The sequence below is a fragment of the Mus musculus genome, chromosome 5 (genome assembly GCF_000001635.26).
Source record: "Mus musculus strain C57BL/6J chromosome 5, GRCm38.p6 C57BL/6J".
NCBI lineage: Eukaryota > Metazoa > Chordata > Mammalia > Rodentia > Muridae > Mus > Mus musculus.
Window position 1 is genome coordinate 149,847,292 of NC_000071.6, and position 17,710 is coordinate 149,865,001.

General features: G+C 45.0%; 1 long non-coding RNA gene across 1 annotated transcript; it reads left to right on the forward strand.

Moving 5' to 3' along the window:
- Window positions 1-455: 455 nt before the first annotated feature.
- Window positions 456-16,989, forward strand: 4930500F04Rik (RIKEN cDNA 4930500F04 gene). The gene is made up of 4 exons (NR_045758.1): window positions 456-689; window positions 1,133-1,181; window positions 5,500-5,602; window positions 16,800-16,989. It is a non-coding gene; the product is annotated as an RIKEN cDNA 4930500F04 gene (long non-coding RNA).
- The last annotated feature ends 721 nt before the right edge of the window (window positions 16,990-17,710 follow it).

Genomic DNA, 17,710 nt, shown 5'->3' on the forward strand with positions numbered 1-17,710 from the left:
CAGTGTAAGGAGGACAATGGAGGCTATGATGGTGGGTTGTCAATAGTTACTGTTTCTGGACATAGTTATTGAGCTTCCGAAGTGTGTGCTGAATACCGTGCAGCTTGACTCTCATCTAGTAGAGATAAGAGAAAGTGAGTCGCTCCTTGATGCCCAGTGTCCCCAGGGGAGAACTGTCTACAGTGCAGGGAGAAAAGAGAGCGACAAAGAAAACTCAGGACTAGTCACCCTTCTCCCTGGACTCTCACATGGTTTCCCTTTATAAGGACACTTGGCTACATTACATGCCATCCTTCCTGAACATCTCATTTTACTGAGGTCATCTCTTTGCAGCCTTCTCTCTGAATGAAGTCATATTCTCAGGTATTATTACATCATAGGACTTCAATGTGTAAGTTTGGGGGGTGGTGGTGGTGACATAATTCAGCCTATATCTCAATTTTAAGCCTGGGTGGGATTCTAAAAAGTCAGTTGAGATTTAGCCAAGCCTCCTCCTCGCTGTGACAGAAACTTCACAAAATATCCTATGGGAGCAGATCCCTAGAGAGTGTGGCTGAGTCTCCTCAGCATCTGTAGCCTTGGGAAAACTGGATGCATCATCGACTCAGGGAACGCAATCAGTGAGCGTCTTCTTGAAACGTTGAGACCCTGTATGCGGTGGTTGGAATGAGAACGGCCTCCCTAGACACGTATGTTTGAATACTTGGTTCCCCATTTGTCGGTCCAGTTAGGAAGGCTTGGCCTTGTTGAGGGAGGTGGGTGTGCCCCATGCCATTTCCAGTTAGCTCTCTGCCTCCTATTTGTAGATAAGGATGTAATCGCTCAGCTGCTGCTCCAGCCATGCCTCCCGGCTGCCATGCTCCCTGTCATGATGGCCATGACCGCTAACCCTCTAGAACTGTGAGACCCAGTAAACTCTTCTATAGGTTGCCTTGGTCATAGGGGCTCTTCAGAACAATAGAGAGCAGGGACATTCTATGTTGTTTGAAGTGTTGTCACCTGATCATAGCTAGCAAAAGAGGACACCAAGAACAAATGAATCCTTCCCTGGAGCTCCTGGGCTACTGTTCAAAAAAGGTTTTGTGACCTTTGTTTGTTTATTTGTTTGTCACATATTTTTTCCATCATACAGTTATCATCTGCCCTGTGCGATAGGAGGCTGGACCTTGGAGATGTTCCTGGTAAATGGCGGCAGTGGATTTTCCTTCCTGTAAAACCAGAGGCAGTGAGCAGCCACATTGGATGAAAAGGGTTCAATTTTTAACAAGCACAGTTTGACACAAAGAATATACCAAGATGTCTGACGAGGGTGGAGGATGGGAGATCTGCAGTCTTTGGGGCTGTGGGGGGTGGAGTAGGAGGTGAGCTCTGAAAGACAGGCCAGGGTGATGATATATTTAGTTACAGCATGTGAAATGACTAGTTCTCTTCTGGGAAACATTAGTCAAGGTTTTAGAAGGTGGGTGGCTGTTTTATGCAGCAGAAGAAAAGAGTTTAATGAACCCAGATGAGGGACATCAAGAGATCTTTCCGGCAGACATTCATGAAGTAAATCTCTCAGGTCCAGGAGGTTCTACTGTAAGTTTACCCAGAGGGAGGTTTCGCCTTAACCGGTACTCAATGCCTGGTGTGTCAGAACGGACTGTTCTCTTTGAGAAGACAAGGGTATCCACTCCTTTTTTTGGCATTACAGGAAACCACGTGTGTGCCTACCACTACCCTTTACAGAATCCCACTTCCCTGACCCAACCCCCAAGTCACACTGGTCAGTTACACAAAACTACAGATGCTTGCAGCACGTATGCATATATATTCTTCTGTCTTATGAACATTTCTTTGATCTCCCAAAGGCTGGTTAAATCCCAACTCCTTTGCAAAGCTTCCCTTGATCCTCCTAATTTGAATACTTTTCTCTGCGTTGTCTAGAGACCTTATAGGATTGTATAGTCACGATAAGGTACAACCCGCCACATCACCTACTGGGATTTTTTCTGGTCTTGTTCTGTCTCTATTAGGATTCTAATAGATTATTTAATTTCACAAAGATATAGGCCTGGGTTTTCTTTTCCTTTGAAGCCTTGCCTGTAGAACAATTCTTGTTCATAAAATGTGCCTATTAAGCCCATTGAATGACACAGAATTACTGTCTGCTAGATGGTGTTGAAAGGATAAGAGGAAATGACTCCCTTTCTGTGAGAACACCCTTTATTGGGAAGCGGAGCCTTGGGGTTGTGGGGAGCTGGTCTGGAAATGTGGATGGGGTGAGTTTGGCCCCAGGCTGTAGAATTCTAAGGGTATGAGGTTTTAGACCAGTATTTGCCCATTGTCTTGCTAAGATGTTTTTAGGGCACCTTGGTAGACGTTTCACCAGTGAGACTGGAGAGGCCATTTTAGTGACACACTTAAGGTCAGTTTTCCTGTAACAGTAGGCCTGGAAGTATTCTTCCAACTCTTTGTCATTCATAAGTTGCTCAAACTCTGCAAACTTGGTGAGTTGAGCGCATTTTTTCACCCCAGAATTTGATTGTGAGGTGACATCTCTTTTGCCTTTAATTTTGTGTATGTGCATGCACATGGATGTGTGAGAGGAGCTTGCATGCATGTAGTATGTATGTGTTGGCAAGCCTGCGGAGGCCTGGGAGGCTCCATCCATTTTGTTTGTTTGTTTGTTTGTTTGTTTTTGAGACAGGGTCTGTCTTAGGGTTTTACTGCTGTGAACAGACACCATGACCAAGGCAACTCTTATAAGGACAACATTTAATTGGGGCTGGCTTACAGGTTCAGAGATTCAATCAATTATCATCAAGGTGGGATGGAGGCAGCATCCAGGCAGGCATGGTGCAGGAGGAGCTGAGAGTTCTACATCTTCATCTGAAGGCTGCTAGCAGAATACTGGCTTCCAGGCACCTAGGATGTGGGTCTTAAAGTCTACACCCACAGTGCCACACCTGCTCCATCAAGGCCACACCTTCTAATCCTGCCACTCCCTGGGTCGAGCATATTCAAACCATCACAGGGTCTCTCATTGGCTTAGAGTTGACGAAAGTAAACCAAGCTGGCCAGTGAACTCCAGGAATCCTCCTGCCTCTGTCTTCTCAGTTCTGGGATTAAAAGCATGTGCCAAAATGCCCAACTTTTTCTTTGGGTTCTGGCAATGAAATATAAGTCCTCGTGCTTGTCTGGTGAGCGCTTTGCTAGTGGAGCCATGTCCTAGCCTGACTTTGGCTTGGTTTTCCTCCTGGTTTTAGATCTGGTGGCTGTGGCAAGGTGTGGTGGAATGAGTTCAGAAATTAAACCAACGCCTCCCCCGGCATCCTGTGGTTTAATCGAAAAAATAGCGGGTCTCAAAGTTAACGTCTCTAGCTTCATTTCATGTTTAAAATGCAACAGTAACCCCGGTTAACCCTTTCAGGAAAACCTTGATCCTAGTCACATGGTATGTAGTATGTGGCCAAGGGCCTTCAGTTTCATTACTAGTTCTTGAACAGCTGTTTGGGATTAGGGTTAAGCCTGCAAGATAGATCCCCCCCAAAGCCATGTTCTGTCTTTGGGTTGCTTTTCCCCATGAACTCAATTTGCCATCAGGAATCGATGCCTTCCCCAAATTCAGCAAGCCTTTGCAGTCTAAGATTGCCGTGGCGGTAAAATAAAAATCATCTCTCTGTAGTTAATAAGCAACCTTGTAAGATGAAGATGGCTTAGAAACAAACAAACAAACAAACAAACAAACAAACAAACATTGACACGGCTATGCCAAGGATGAAATGGAAGGGACCCAGGAGGAATTTGTGACCTGAAAAGGGGCCGAAGATGTACACTGTCGCCAGCCATGGCCCAAAGCAAAGCCCAGGCCAGGACCTTGGGTACCTGGGTAACTTTTTATTCCGCGTCTGCCCTCTAGTGGCTGAAAGAGGGATTCGCTAACTGTCTCCGTTTGGAAACAGGCCCTTGCAGAGGAAAGGGAGGAAGCAAGCTGGGAGTTAGTTAAACAAAATACTCAGTAGACTTGTCTGCAGTCACCTCCTCTGTGGGCGGCCCCTCAAATTCCTCTAACCTGTTCCCTGTGCCTGCATTGTAGAAGGCTCAGCGGTAAGAAAGAACAAAGTCCATTTACCTAGCCTCACTTTCTTAACCAAGAATATTTCATTTGAGAGATGTGAGGATTATAGGATCTAATTCATATAAAATCGTCTGACTTGGAGCTGGTACACTTCAAGCATAAACTCCGGTTTTCGCATCCCCTTTCATCTTTATTCACGTTTGAGTAAGCAGATAGGCTCGGGGCTGAGAACATGTATCGATCCCTATTCAGATTACCTTTGAAGTGTCTCCAAACAGCAGATGTTCCCTAACGCCTTTAAAAAGAAACCAGTCACCTCGGATCGATAAGCTCTCGCAATTGTAGGTTTTGATAAGTGGACTCATCAAGGTTTTCTCTCCTTTTTCTCTTCAGATGTATGAGTCTGCCTGTTCCTTCTCAACTAGAAACTGTATCTTATTCACTTGGGCTCACTCATGCTCTCTCTCTCTCTCTCTCTCTCTCTCTCTCTCTCTCTCACTCTCTCTCTGTGTGTGTGTGTGTGTGTGTGTGTGTGTGTGTGTATGTGTGTTCCTCCCTCCCTCCTTTCCTCACTGGAGTTTGGGGTTTTTTGAGACAAGGTCTCTGTAGCTCAGGCTATCAAGGAACTCAATATATACCCCAGGATAGCCTCAAACATGTTGTGATCCTCTTATCTGAGCATCCTGGGTGCTAGAATTAAAGGCATTACAGGCATGAACCATCACATCATGGTTATCACAGGATGTATTTGAATAGAATTTCCTGTGATCTACTTCTGAGGTGAAGGGCTGGCTGTAAGGGCTGTCTTTCTGGGCAAGCACATGGCTGCAGTCAGCGTCCTTCGAGAGAGCATGGGGAGGATGCTCACTGGCTAACATTGCCTCACGTCTACATCCTACACTCTGAGGTCACAGTGCTCTCTCTGAGCTCTGCTGGGAAGGGATCTTACTAAAGAAAGGCAGAAACACAGGTACCCGCCTCCCAGTGGATGCTGCAGTGTTATCAGAAGTGTTAAAGATTTGAGGAGATTAATCTTGAGACCCGTACAGATCTCAAAGTGGTCCACACAAGTGTACTGTCACGTGCTGGGGCTGGCTCACTGGAGCCTGAGGTACCTCTCCTACGTCCTATGTTACAGCAGTGAGCTAGAGAAAAAAGTGAAAGAGTTCTGAATCTATGCGCGGCACGCGGGGGAGAAGGGGTCTTCCTGCTAGAAGGAACAAACAAGTATCTGGCAAGTTTTAAAGCCTTGAGGAGGCTGCTGTGTGGCGCGCTCGCGCGTGCGTGTGTGAGGAGTGGGTGGGGAGAGAGAGAGGGAAGGAGGGAGGGGGATGGCGAAAGAGGGAGGGAGGGGGATGGAGAGGGAGAGAGAGAAAGGGAGGGAGAGAGAGATTGAAACTGAGATCTGGGTTGAAGAGGCCACTTCTGCTTTTTGACAGTGCTCGTGGGTGAGACAGAGATAAGACAGGAGTAGAAGAGAGAGCAGCGATAGCCAACAGGCGCTCATAGCTTCTGCTTTAAACCAAGCTCAGAGGAGAGAAGGTGAGAAAACACGCATATTACGTTTCAGTTCTAAATCTCTCCAAGCAAGACACACCCAAGGCACGGATGGAGTTGGTAGTTGCTATATCTTGAATCAAGACTTGTGTGCTAAAGGACAGGTCACCAGCCTGTAATGGCACTACATGGAGTTGCTGAAAATTTGAGGGGAAGAACACAATTAGAAGAAGTTCCGTCTTTGAGGTCATGCCTTGAAGGGAATAGTGAGTCCTCGGACCCTTGTCTCTTTCTTTGCTTTCTGATTAGCATAAGGCGAACGGGCATCCTCAGCCGCTAGCTCCTGCCATAGTGCGCTGGACTGCCACAGTCCCAAAGCATCGGGCAAGGAGACCACAGGCTGAAACTGCTGACCCAGCAGCCGCGTGAACCTTTTCTTTCGCTAAGCTTGTTCTCTCAGGTACTGACCGGAAGCTGACTTGCTTGAAGAGGATGAGACTAACGATGCAGTAAAGCACCGGAAGTCCAATCTATTCACCATTAAAGACTGCCTGACAGCTCACCTGTGGGCTCTGAGAAGAAGCAGTCAGTGAAAGATACGCGTGTGTTGGCTTGAGCCCCTAAGTAGACCAAGCCGCCCAGTAGGATGGGAAGGGTGTGGGAAGAGCTGCTTTCCTAGGGGAGCAGGAGGTGGCGGTTTATGTGTGCTATGATTTGAGATGCCAAATTGCCATCCTAAAGCAAATGTCAGTGTGAAATTGTTTACATGACTCGAAAGCCGGGCAGAACGCTCAGGCTTGCGATCAAAACGTGAGTTCAGCATACAGGTGGCATTTTAAGCCAGAGATTTGATGAGATCACCAGGGAATGTAGATAGAAGAGATCCAAGTGCAGAACTCTGGGGCACTTCAGTGTTTAGAGGTAATATGGGGCCATCGAACAAGACTAAGGGGGCCTATCGTCAACAAGGCAGAAGGTAAAGTAGGCAGTGAGAAAAAGCTTCACAAAAGCCAGAATAAACGGCAACTTCAAAAATGGTACCAACAGGCCAAGTGAGCACAGACACAGGGGCTAACTATTGAACTTAGCAAAGAGATCATTGACTGTCACAATTTCCATGGAGCCTAAATCCAGGGTATGAAGTCAACTTTGAAGCTTGTTAATCTTGCTCATCTTGCTTTAATGTCTATGTCCCAGCATGCTAAGAGGGGTATTTGTAAAAGGAACACGGATGTAAATATGTAAAAGGACTATCCCAGGCAGTGCCCTGTGCTGTTTGAATGAGATGCTGCCCACAGTTTCAGGCATTTGAATGCTTGGTTCCCAGTTGGAGGCCTTGGTTGGTGAGGCTTGGAGGGCGTGCCTTGTTGGAGGAAATGCATCACTGGTGGCAGGCTTAGAGAGCTTACGGAGTCACACCATTTCTAGTCTGCCATTGGTTGTGTGGCTCAAGGTGTGTGAGCCCTCAGCTTTCTGCTTCGGTTGCCATACTTTTGATCCACTGTTAAGGAATCAAACACAGAAATGTAAGCCCAAATAAACTCTTCTCTAAATTGCCTCAGCCGTAGTGTTTTTATCACAATAGTAGAAAAGTAATGGATACAGGCTATGATGGTCTTGTGTGGACGCTCTCACTGTAGACAGTTGGGCCAGCAAGGAATGTGTTACCAGACAAGAGTATACTTGAATGACGCGAAGCTATAGATGTAATTAGATGTTTATTTACTTACTTACTTATCTATTGGCACAATCTCATGTATCCCAGACTAGTGTTGAACTCACTATGTAGCCAAGGATGACCCTGAACTTCTGATTATTTTACTACCATCCTGAGTTCTCTTGAGCGTGCCAAGATGTTGGGGATGGTACCTAATTCCTGTGCATGCTAGGCAAGCACTCTTCCAACTGAGCTATAACCCAGTCTCTTTCTTATACTTAATTAATATTATCATTTCATAAGTCTCATTTTTATAACCTCAACATTATTGTCATCAAATAACCATAACTTGATAACTCTATTAAAGTTCATCTTAGAATTAATTATTCCAATTTTCATTCCTATTTACATAGTCCATTCTTATAAATTCTGTGACAATGACTGCACATTTATTTTATAAAATTAATTTATCTAACTTTTAGTATATGAGTGTTTTGTGTGCATGTGTCTGTATACCATATGCATATGTGGCTTTGGAGGCTAGGAACCCCTGGAATTGTAGTTACAGGTGGTTGTGAGCTGCCATGTGAGTGCTGGGAACTGAACCCAGGACCTCTGCAAGAGCAGACAGGGCTCTTAACTGCTGAGCTACCCCTCTAGTCCCAGGTATATTTTTAAATCCTCATTATCTTCATGCTCAGACTTCCATGGACCTTCGATATATTCTTCCTATAAGCTAGGCTTGCCATCCTTGATTCATAACATGCCTTTCATTTATTGATTCAACTGGAGATATTTATTGAATGGGGCCATGCATCATCTCTGTGTTCCTCTTCGAAGATGCAATGGTGAGAAGGTTGGCTGTAGTGACTGCCTGCACAGAATTTTCAGTGTAATGGAAGTATACAGCACTGACCTTAAATGAGCACTTACAATGCAAGTGACAAATGAAATGAGAAGGTGTCTTCTTTGTTCATATCTTCCAGGGATCAACCCTAGGGCTTCCTTCCCTCTTTCTAAATGTATCCTCGGGAGCACAGTCCATCTCTTGGATTCCATGAATTACTCCTCAAAGTTGCCCCTGAGCCAAATGTCTCAAAATATATTCAACCAACATCTATTTGATCTGGCTTGGTGGGAACTTCAAAAGCACTTTGAGTCAAAAGAGCAAAAATAAAAGCAATCACCATCACAGTTCAACAGTCCCCCCCCCACACACACACACACACTCTGATTCCCTACCTGTGCCTGGTCCACCATCATCCACGGCAGCATCCTTGAGCCAGATGCCCACTTGGACACAAGAGCTTCAGCCTGGACCTTCTGTTCAACCTCACACCATTTTTGATTAGGCCACCATTATCTCTGTTATTTTCTTCTCTTTGGTGTCTCTTGATGTGCCCCAGTTATCTCTGTTCCTACTGGAAATGGCCCCACTGACCATTAAGAACCATTAAACCTCACTGGACTTTTGTTATGTACCAGGCTCTGGAGTTAAATGCATTGCTGTGCTTTCTCATTATATCCTCAAAACAGCACTGGGACTCAAATTAGTCCGGGCAATGGTCTCACTTTACAGGTAAGGAAGAGGAAATACAAAAAGGCTAAGGACTTTGCAAATCACAGAGATGTCAAAGGAAGGAACACATAGCGTGGGCCTATGTCAGTGTGGTAGTTTGAATACATTTGGCCCCATAGACTCATGCTTGAATGCTTGGCCATAGGGAGTGGCACTATTAGGAGGTGTGGCCTTGCTAGGATGAATGTGCCCTTGTTGGAGGAGGTGTGTCACTGTGTGGGTGGGCTTTGGAGTCTTATGCACTTAAGCTCCACCCAGTGTTGGCACATAGTCATGTTCTGCTGTCTTCTGATCTAGATGTAGAACTCTTAGCTCCTTCTTTAGCACTGTATCTGCTTGAACTCTGCCATGTTTTCCAGCATCAGGATAGTGAGCTAAATCTCTGAACCTGTAAGCCAGTCCCAATTAAATGTTTTCCTTCATAAGATGCTGTGGTCATGGTGCCTCTCCACAGCAACAACACCCAAACTAAGACAATCGGCAACCACATAACACCAGAGACAGCCATGATGTTTTCTCTGGGTTTGTACAATAAACCTTCAACCATGTCCTGCCTAAGCTTTCCACAAAGAGTAAAACATTCTGCTGTTGTTGTTTCCTTTGCTTTGGAGACAGGATCTTAGCCTGTAGCCCAGGCTGAAATTGAACTCACCACACAGGCCAGGCTTCCCTCAAACACATGGCAAACTCCCGTGAGTCTCCAGAGTGACTGGGATTAGTGTAGTGAACCATCCCCAACTTTAAAACCTTCCTTTACCTTCTTTGTTTGCTAAAGTGATTTTCTTAGGTTAACAGATAGCATAATGTTTTTATCTCAGCATCTCTGTGTGTGTGTCTATGTGTGTGTGTCTGTGTGTCTATGTGTATCTATGTATAAGTGTCTATGTGTGTGCATCTGTGTGTCTGTGTGTATCTGTGTCTCTGTGTGCATGTGTGTGTGTGTGTCTATGTGTATCTCTGTGTGTGTGTGTGTGTGTGTGTGTACCATTGTATTGTATTCTCTTCTGTTCTCCTCTCCCACTGCTGTCTTGTGTCCTACACCCCATCTGGTGTCCTTCCTTTCTTGGTTAGTTTCCACTTCTGCTTTCTCTGGCATGCATTCCATTGCCCTTCCTATCTCTAGCCTTCATTCTCTTTCCTCTCTGCCTCTTCCCCCTCCCCCACCTCCCCCTCTAATGTAGACTGTATATAAGGGAAGGCCGGAGTCTGCTTCAGTTCCTTTAGCAGTGCCTTCCAGTTGCATCTATTTTCCTGCAACTGTCACAATTCCATTCTTCCTCAAGATGGCATTTCTATTTAAAGTTTTTCAGTTGTTCCTGGCTGCCCTTGGGAAAAATTCCAAAGCCCATAATGAAGCCTTCAGAATTGTTCTCCACGGTCTTCTTTTGTTTGCCTTTTAGGGCTTTCTGGTTCCCTCCACCCCTCGCCTTCATACAGCTTCTAAATACTTCATTTTTTAAAGCTTTTATTATTTTTTAAAGGGAAATTATATTATGAACAATTTTTCTTATTTTAATATCTCCTCTCTAAGGTCATACATTCTTTAAAATGAACTTCCCCCTTTCCACATTTATAATGAAGAAATAGTCATTATGTATATTATGATGTAAGACTTGTTTTGATGTATGCAAATATTATGGAATGATTGAATCACATGAAGGGATATTCCTAGCACCTCATGTGTTTTGGGGTGAAAACATTTAAAATCACTCAGCAGTTTTCAAATGTGTAATACATTGTTATTCATTATAGTGGTGTGCTATGCACTCAATCCCACTAGCCAAATCTTCCTTTCTTTTTCTTTTTTCTGGATCTTAAGACAGGACCCTGTGCTTGCTAGGCAAGTACTCTACCACTGAGCTAAATCCCTAACCCCTAAAATCTTCCTTTCTAATCAAAACTTGGCACTGCTTTATCAGCATTCTATGCCCCACCCCCACCCGAAGCTCCAGGAACCACCCATCATCCCCTCTGCCTAAATATGTTCAATTTTTAAAAGTTTCATGTGTGAATTATGAATATTGTGTGGCACTTGCTTTTCTGTCCCTGGTTTGTTTCACTTAGCCTAATCTTTCTCTAGGTCTGTCCATGTTGTCATAGATACAGACATTCCATCTACTCAAAAGCTACCTTTACAAAGATGTGATGGCTAATTCTGGTTGCCAGCCTGAGTACATCTGCAACCAACTAGAACCCAAGCAGCTGGGCAGAGCTGCAAGGGAGTCTCCTGACTGGATCCTTTGCAGTGGGAAGACCCACCCTAAGTCTGGGCCACACCCTCTGGTGGCCGCCCACAGCAAAGGACATGGAGGAAGGAAGCTTTTGCTTTTCACCTGTTCGCCCTCCCTCTCTCTGTCAGGCTCATCTGTCCTGCTGCTGAGGCATTCCTTCGCCGGGGTTAGAAATGGCTTCTGCAGGATCCAAGGTAGACTGAAGACCAGCAGCTCTCCAGAAATCCTCTAGCACTCCAGCAGCAGATTGGAGTGCTGAGACATCTACCCCTATGGAATGACCAATCCTTGGCCTTTCTGTTGGGGACAGCCCTTGTTGGACTAGCTGAACCACAGTCCATAAGCCACTGTAATAAATCGTGTGTGTGTGTGTGTGTGTGTGTGTGTGTGTGTGTGTGTGTGTGTTCATTCTATCACTTCTGTCTTCTGGAGAAGCCTGGCTAACACAAAAGATATTCCATTATGCATATATACTGTATCTTTTGGTTTGTCCCTTTGACACTGTGGCTGCTTTCATAGCCTGGCTATGGAAATGCTTGCTATAATAAGCATAGATAACTCTACAAGATGGTGGTTAGCTTTCCTTGGGGGTACTTTCTCACTGTGGGCTTGGTGATGTTATTCACATTGATATAAATAACTTATGTGTCCTGGTTTCAGACGTTTTAAGCCATGGTTTTAATGGTGGTGCTTCAGGGTTCTGGTGAGGCCCAGCCTGATAGACATGGTATAGTAGAGATATTCACCTCATGGTGCCTGGGAGGCAGAAGAGAGCAAGGGAGGGCTCAGAGACAAGGTGTACCCTTCAAACTGACACCCCAGTCACCCACTTCTTCCATTCAGGTTTGAGATCCTAATAACCTATACTGTATGATAGTGGATTAAGTCATTGATGAAATTAGATTCTTCATGATACAGCCACTTTTCAATAGTGCCACCAGCCAGGTATATAAAGCCTTCTGCATAGGAGCCTCATATTCAAGACACCACAGCTGGTTCATTTGGCAATCCCGTATGTATATTTTTGTTGTTGTAAGCATCTACATTCTGTATTCTGAATTCTTTTTTTCTTTTCTTTCTTTGGGGTAGGGGGTGTTTTGTTTGGTTTTGGTTTGTTGCTTTTTGGGTCTTCCCCCTCCCCCAGACAGGGTTTCTCTGTGTAGCCTTGGCTGTCCTGTAACTCACTCTGTAGACCAGGCTGGCCTCGAACTCAGAGATCCACCCGCCTCTGCCTCCCGAGTGCTGGGATTAAAGGCGTGCGCCACCACTGCCCAGCTGAATGGATCTTCATTCTAGCGGACAGTAAAGGGTGCTACTTATTCTACGTCCTTGACCATGCTCATTTTTAAGTGATAGCTCACGATGGTTTTAATGTGCGTTTTTCTAGCAATTAGTAATCCTGAGCGTTTCCCCATACACCGGTGTACTCATCCCCTTTTGGCTTGATGTGATAAACCACCATGCTCAAGGCGACTTACAGAAGGAAAGGTTTATCGGCTCACTCCAGACAGGTAGGAGTCCATCGTAGTGGGGGAGGCATGGCGGCAAGAGGCAGGAATAGCACCTAGAGCAGGAAGCTGAGTTAAACACTGTTAAGCACCCGTTAGCATAAGTGGGAAGCAGAGAGAACCAGAAATGCAGGAGTCTTTAAACTTCCGGTGACATCATCCCTTCAATAAAACCACACCTCCTAAACACCCCAACCGTGCCACCGACTGAGAACTGTGTGTTCAACTACAAGAGCCAGTGGGGGCCATTCTCACTCGCAGCACCACAACCTATTTAAACAGTGGTATTTGCAGCTCTTTGGAAATGCTTATTCAGCCATCTGTGTGTTCTTAATAGTGTTCTTAATTTTTGTGTCATTGAGTGCTTTAAATACTTTGGGTATTTATTTGCCAGATATACAAAGTGTAATTACAGTCTCCCAACCCTTAGAGCTTATCTTCATTTCGTCAATAGTTTGATACGATCTCACCGCTCATCTTTTGTTTTATTCTCTGACCTTTTGGAGTCACATTAACAAACGCCAGGCCAATGCCATGTGCCTTTCTTCCAGTTTCATAGTTTCTTATCTTACACTGTATCATCTAATTCAGTCTGAACTGATTTTTTGCTGATGTGAACAGAGTCCAATTCCACTCTTCTGCACGAGGACATCCATGTCTTCCAGAATCATTTACTGGAGACTACACTTTCTCTGTTCTGTATTTTTGATATTTGTATTGAAAATCCGTTGCCCGTGTGTTTGTGTCTGGCCTGAAGCACACTTCATTGCCACAAATATGCTTTGCTTCAATTATGAATGTTCTCGTGAATTTCTTCATTTGGGGAAATCTCTCTGTGACTGGAGTACCTTCTTCACTTTCCATCGTCTTTCCTACTGGAAATAATTCTATAATAGTTAGCAAATTAAATGTCTCTCCTACACACCCACCATGATTCCCCAGGTCTAGTGAGATGATGCCTTAGGTAGCACAATGGTACCCCAAAGATGCTTGTGATATAATGTAGGCATGTGACTTTACGTGACAAAGTGACTTTACCTGGCACAGCTACCTGTTCCTTATTCCTGAAGCAGAACACCAGAATCAGGCTAACTTCATAAAGAACAGAAGGTTATTTAGTTTATGGATTTAGAGGTTGAGTTTCCAAAGAGCATGGTACAAGCTTTGCCCAAATCCTATAGTAGAGGATATGCCAAGCCAGAGGGACTGAATGGGGATAGGTACAGCCTTGTAGTTCTAGGCTCTTGAGAAGTAACCACAGTCGCATAATAAGAAATGCTGCATTTCCTTCTGAAGCCATACCCACACTAAGCTGAGGGCCAAGCACTGGGCCCTACCTGATAGAGGCCCCTTCCCTTCTGATTGCCACCACACTGGACATCATGCTTCCAACAAATGCCTAAGTCACAGATAAACCACGACGCACGGCAGGGGAGCCCTTGCAGACCTGAAACATTAATGAGTGAGACTGGGATTTGACTTTGGATTATGCAGATGGTCCTAATGTAGTCTGAGTCTCTACGAGTCCGGACAGTCAAAGTCAGAGAAGACAGTAAGACAATGGAAGCTTCCAGAAGCTGGAAGAGCTAAGAAAGCCTGTTCTTTCCTGGAGCTTCCAAAGGGACACAGCCCCAAGGGCATCTTGAGTCAATCATGTTGGGGGCGGGGTGTCTTCAAAGCAAATATTTCATGGGGTCAGCTGGATCCACAGTGGCAGATGACCAGTAGAGGGATCTGTACTCAGACCTTTATGAATGTGATCCCAGTTTGGGAGCCTCTAAGACAATCCAGTCCCGTGAGTGCAGATGCCACACTGGCCACTAGATGTCAGGCTTTGCCCTCCTCCCTGCTAGCTACCCCCACTCCCATCTTCTCCACCCCTCCCCAACATTTAGAATGGTTGTTTTCTTATGCCTTATCCCAACTAGCCTCACAAGCGCATTGCAGCTTGGGGGGAGCCATTACCTACATTTACAGCTGGGGGAATGGAGACCCTGACACATCTCCGCCACCAGTGACTATGGGGCAATAGTGGGAGGTGACATTCCACTTAGTCAGCCATGCTGGACTGCCTTAATCAAGTTGGCTGCCTTGCATCTAGGATGTCTGCGGATGTTTAACATGTGAACACAGAGGCAAAACACATGGCCCTAAGGACAGAACCAGGAGAAAACTCTAGGTCCTTTTCCAAGAAATCTTACTACAATCTTGTCATTTATCTTTATTTTCAGTCCCATTTTCATGAAAGGGAGTGGGAAATTGTTTTAAAGAGTTAAATATAGCGACTTTTAAATTTCTCAAACAGTATTTAGACGTAAGCAAAGGCTTGGTATTGAACCTGTCGGAAGACACCCGTGTGCAGGGTAACGAGAGCCTGTGATAGAAGAAGACAGATCAGAAAATACAAGGTCCCCTGAGAACTGAGGCCCCGAAGGTCAGTCTGTCCAAAACCAAGGTGTTGTCCTGGTGGTTGGGGAATAGAGTGTGTGTCAAAGGGAGAAAGCCAGGGAAGATGAACAAGAAAACTTCCGGCTTTTTGGCTCCTAAAAATGCACCTGTTATGGACTTTATGTTGTTGATAATTCCCCTAAGATTCTGATTGAACACCTCCACTACTACTAACAAGCAAGCCCTCTCAAGCCAGGCTCATCCCCAAGCCCCTGGCAACTGTGCTCTGCTGGGTAGAATTCTCGCCTACATTATCAACATAAATAGGCATATTAAATTTCTCTCAAGACACTTTATTGAAAAAAATGTTGAAGGTTCTCATGAACAAAAAACAAAAAAATCATAAAACGATAAGCTCAGAGATCTGAAAGCTATTATTTAGCCAAGAAAGGTCTGGATAAAGTTTTCTCTCACCTTGTTCATCTTTTTCCTTGTCAAAATCCAATACGATTAACGCAAATTTTAGGACCGAGAAAATGAGACTCTCCATCTGTGTGTGCGTGTGTGCATGTATATGCTGCTACACACACACACACACACACACACACACACACACACACACACACAGAGCTTGGTACTGAGCACTACTTAAACCTCTGCCGCTCTAATCAGACTGTTAGGAAGGATGAGCCATGGAGACAGGATCAAGTCATCTAGGATGGATGCCCTTTGACGTGCTCAGGATTAGCCTCTGTCACAAAGGAAACTTAAAGACAGTGAGTGCTGGGGTAAGGCTGAAACCACAGCACTACCTGGAGAAGATCAGAACCACAATTCCATTGTAGTAACCCAAACCAAAAAAAGGACCTTTCTCCTCATTAACTCTGTTTCACTGATAGAGTTAGGAAACACATGCATCCTGCTCATTTGGCTTCTAAGGCAAGGCCTGGACAAGGCCCTGTAAGTCTCTTATAATCCTTTAGCATGCATCGCCTCTCTACATCAGAGCCTATGTCTTTAATGGAAGAAGAATGCTTCCTCCTCCGGGAAGCATATAGCTATGTCCCCAGCCCTCAGGACAAACAGCCACGATCAGGGCTTCTGTGCTGTAAGGAGTGGAGGCCATTTAATCAAGATCACCACAGTTATCCGTTCTCTCCAACTTCCTTGTATTCTCAGGTGTTCGCTGTTCAAGTGAGCATACTTGAATAGTCTCATATTTGGCCACTACTATGTTTATTTGGTTAATTATTTGCATCTTGAGGAAGAACATCGAGCCGACTTGTGCTATAAGCGGTGACTGGGGCCTGGACTGCCCTTACTTGGATTTTCCCTTGATACCGAGGGAGGTCAGCCTGTACTTATGTCTGATTTTCTTTTGAGTTATAACACTTAACTGTGAAGATAATGAATTCCCCCAATGAAGTGGGCATTCCACAAAGCTGAGGCCCTATGACCCACCAGCAGTCGTAGTTCAGGAGGTTTGTTGAAAGTGGAATAGGTAGAGGGGTACAGAGAGGCAGCATGTGATCTGTGAGGGGTGACAGATCACTGCCCAGGACCCATCTTCGGAACTGCGTGTGAAGGCCACTGGGGTGATCTCTTCAAGGATGTCTGACTCAGCACCACAACCTGGGCATCCAGAGTCTTCCAGAATGCTCGGCTTGGTGTTACTCCTTCCTACGTTCCTGGGATTGTCCCTTTCAGGTCATTGAGCCACAAGGTGAACGAGCATCCCTCTCTCAGAACATCAGCAACTACTTGGGTGCACTGAGAACACTTCTCCCATTGCAGTTCATTGCATTGGAGTGAAAACTGCCTTCCGTTCTTTTGCTGAGGAAGCCAGCTGGTACACTCCCCCTCTCCTTTCCTTCCCCAGGGCTTTTGGAAAAGCAAAGTGAACGAAAAATCCACTCTGATGGGACGTGATGAGAGGTGGAGAAGCAAAGACTTGGGGCTTTTGAAAGTGAAGTGGATTTTTGAATGCTAAAAAAAAAATCTGTAATTTCCAGTTTTAAAGAACTGCCTATAAGGATAATTGAACAAATAAAAAGCTCACTTTTTGAACCTGGTAAAGGGTGTTTCATTGACTTAATGAGTTTTCAATTCAATAAAATTGCTTTTCAGGACAAGGCTGTTTTTGTTTTGTTTTGTTTTGCTTTTTTTTTTTTTAAATCAGTATTTCTTTAAAAGCATCCAGATTTCCTTATATAAAGGGAATCTCCTACCATGGATTTTGGTGTGAATGTAGGTAGCCTCAAACCCCTATATTTATAGTCCAGTTCTTTGTTCTTAAGCAGGCTTAGAGCTAGGTAGATTCTTTGTTTCTACAGTTTCATTCAGCCAAAGACAGTTTGCCAACTCTTCAAAACTTACAAATAATGAAACCCTGCTGATCACCAAGGAGCGACAGAATCAACAGTTTTTGTTAAGATTCTAAGCTCCACCCCACAGTTACCTGGCAACAGCCAGGTAGGCCTGACCCACTATAAAGGGGGCTGCTTGCCCCCTCCTTGCTCTCTTGTTCCTCTCTGCTTCCCATCCCTCCCAACCCCCCATGTGCTCATGGCCGGCCTCTACTCCTCGACTCTTCTATCTCTCTGCCTTTACTACCCTCTTAACTCTCCTCCCCATGCCCTAAATAAACTCTATTCTGTACTATACTATATGTGGCTGGTCCTTCAGGGGGAAGGGATGCCTCAGCATGGGCCCGCCGAGGCACCCCTTTCCCTGATACCTGACTACATCTCTATAGAATATATCCCCCCTCTCTTTATCTTTTTATAAACA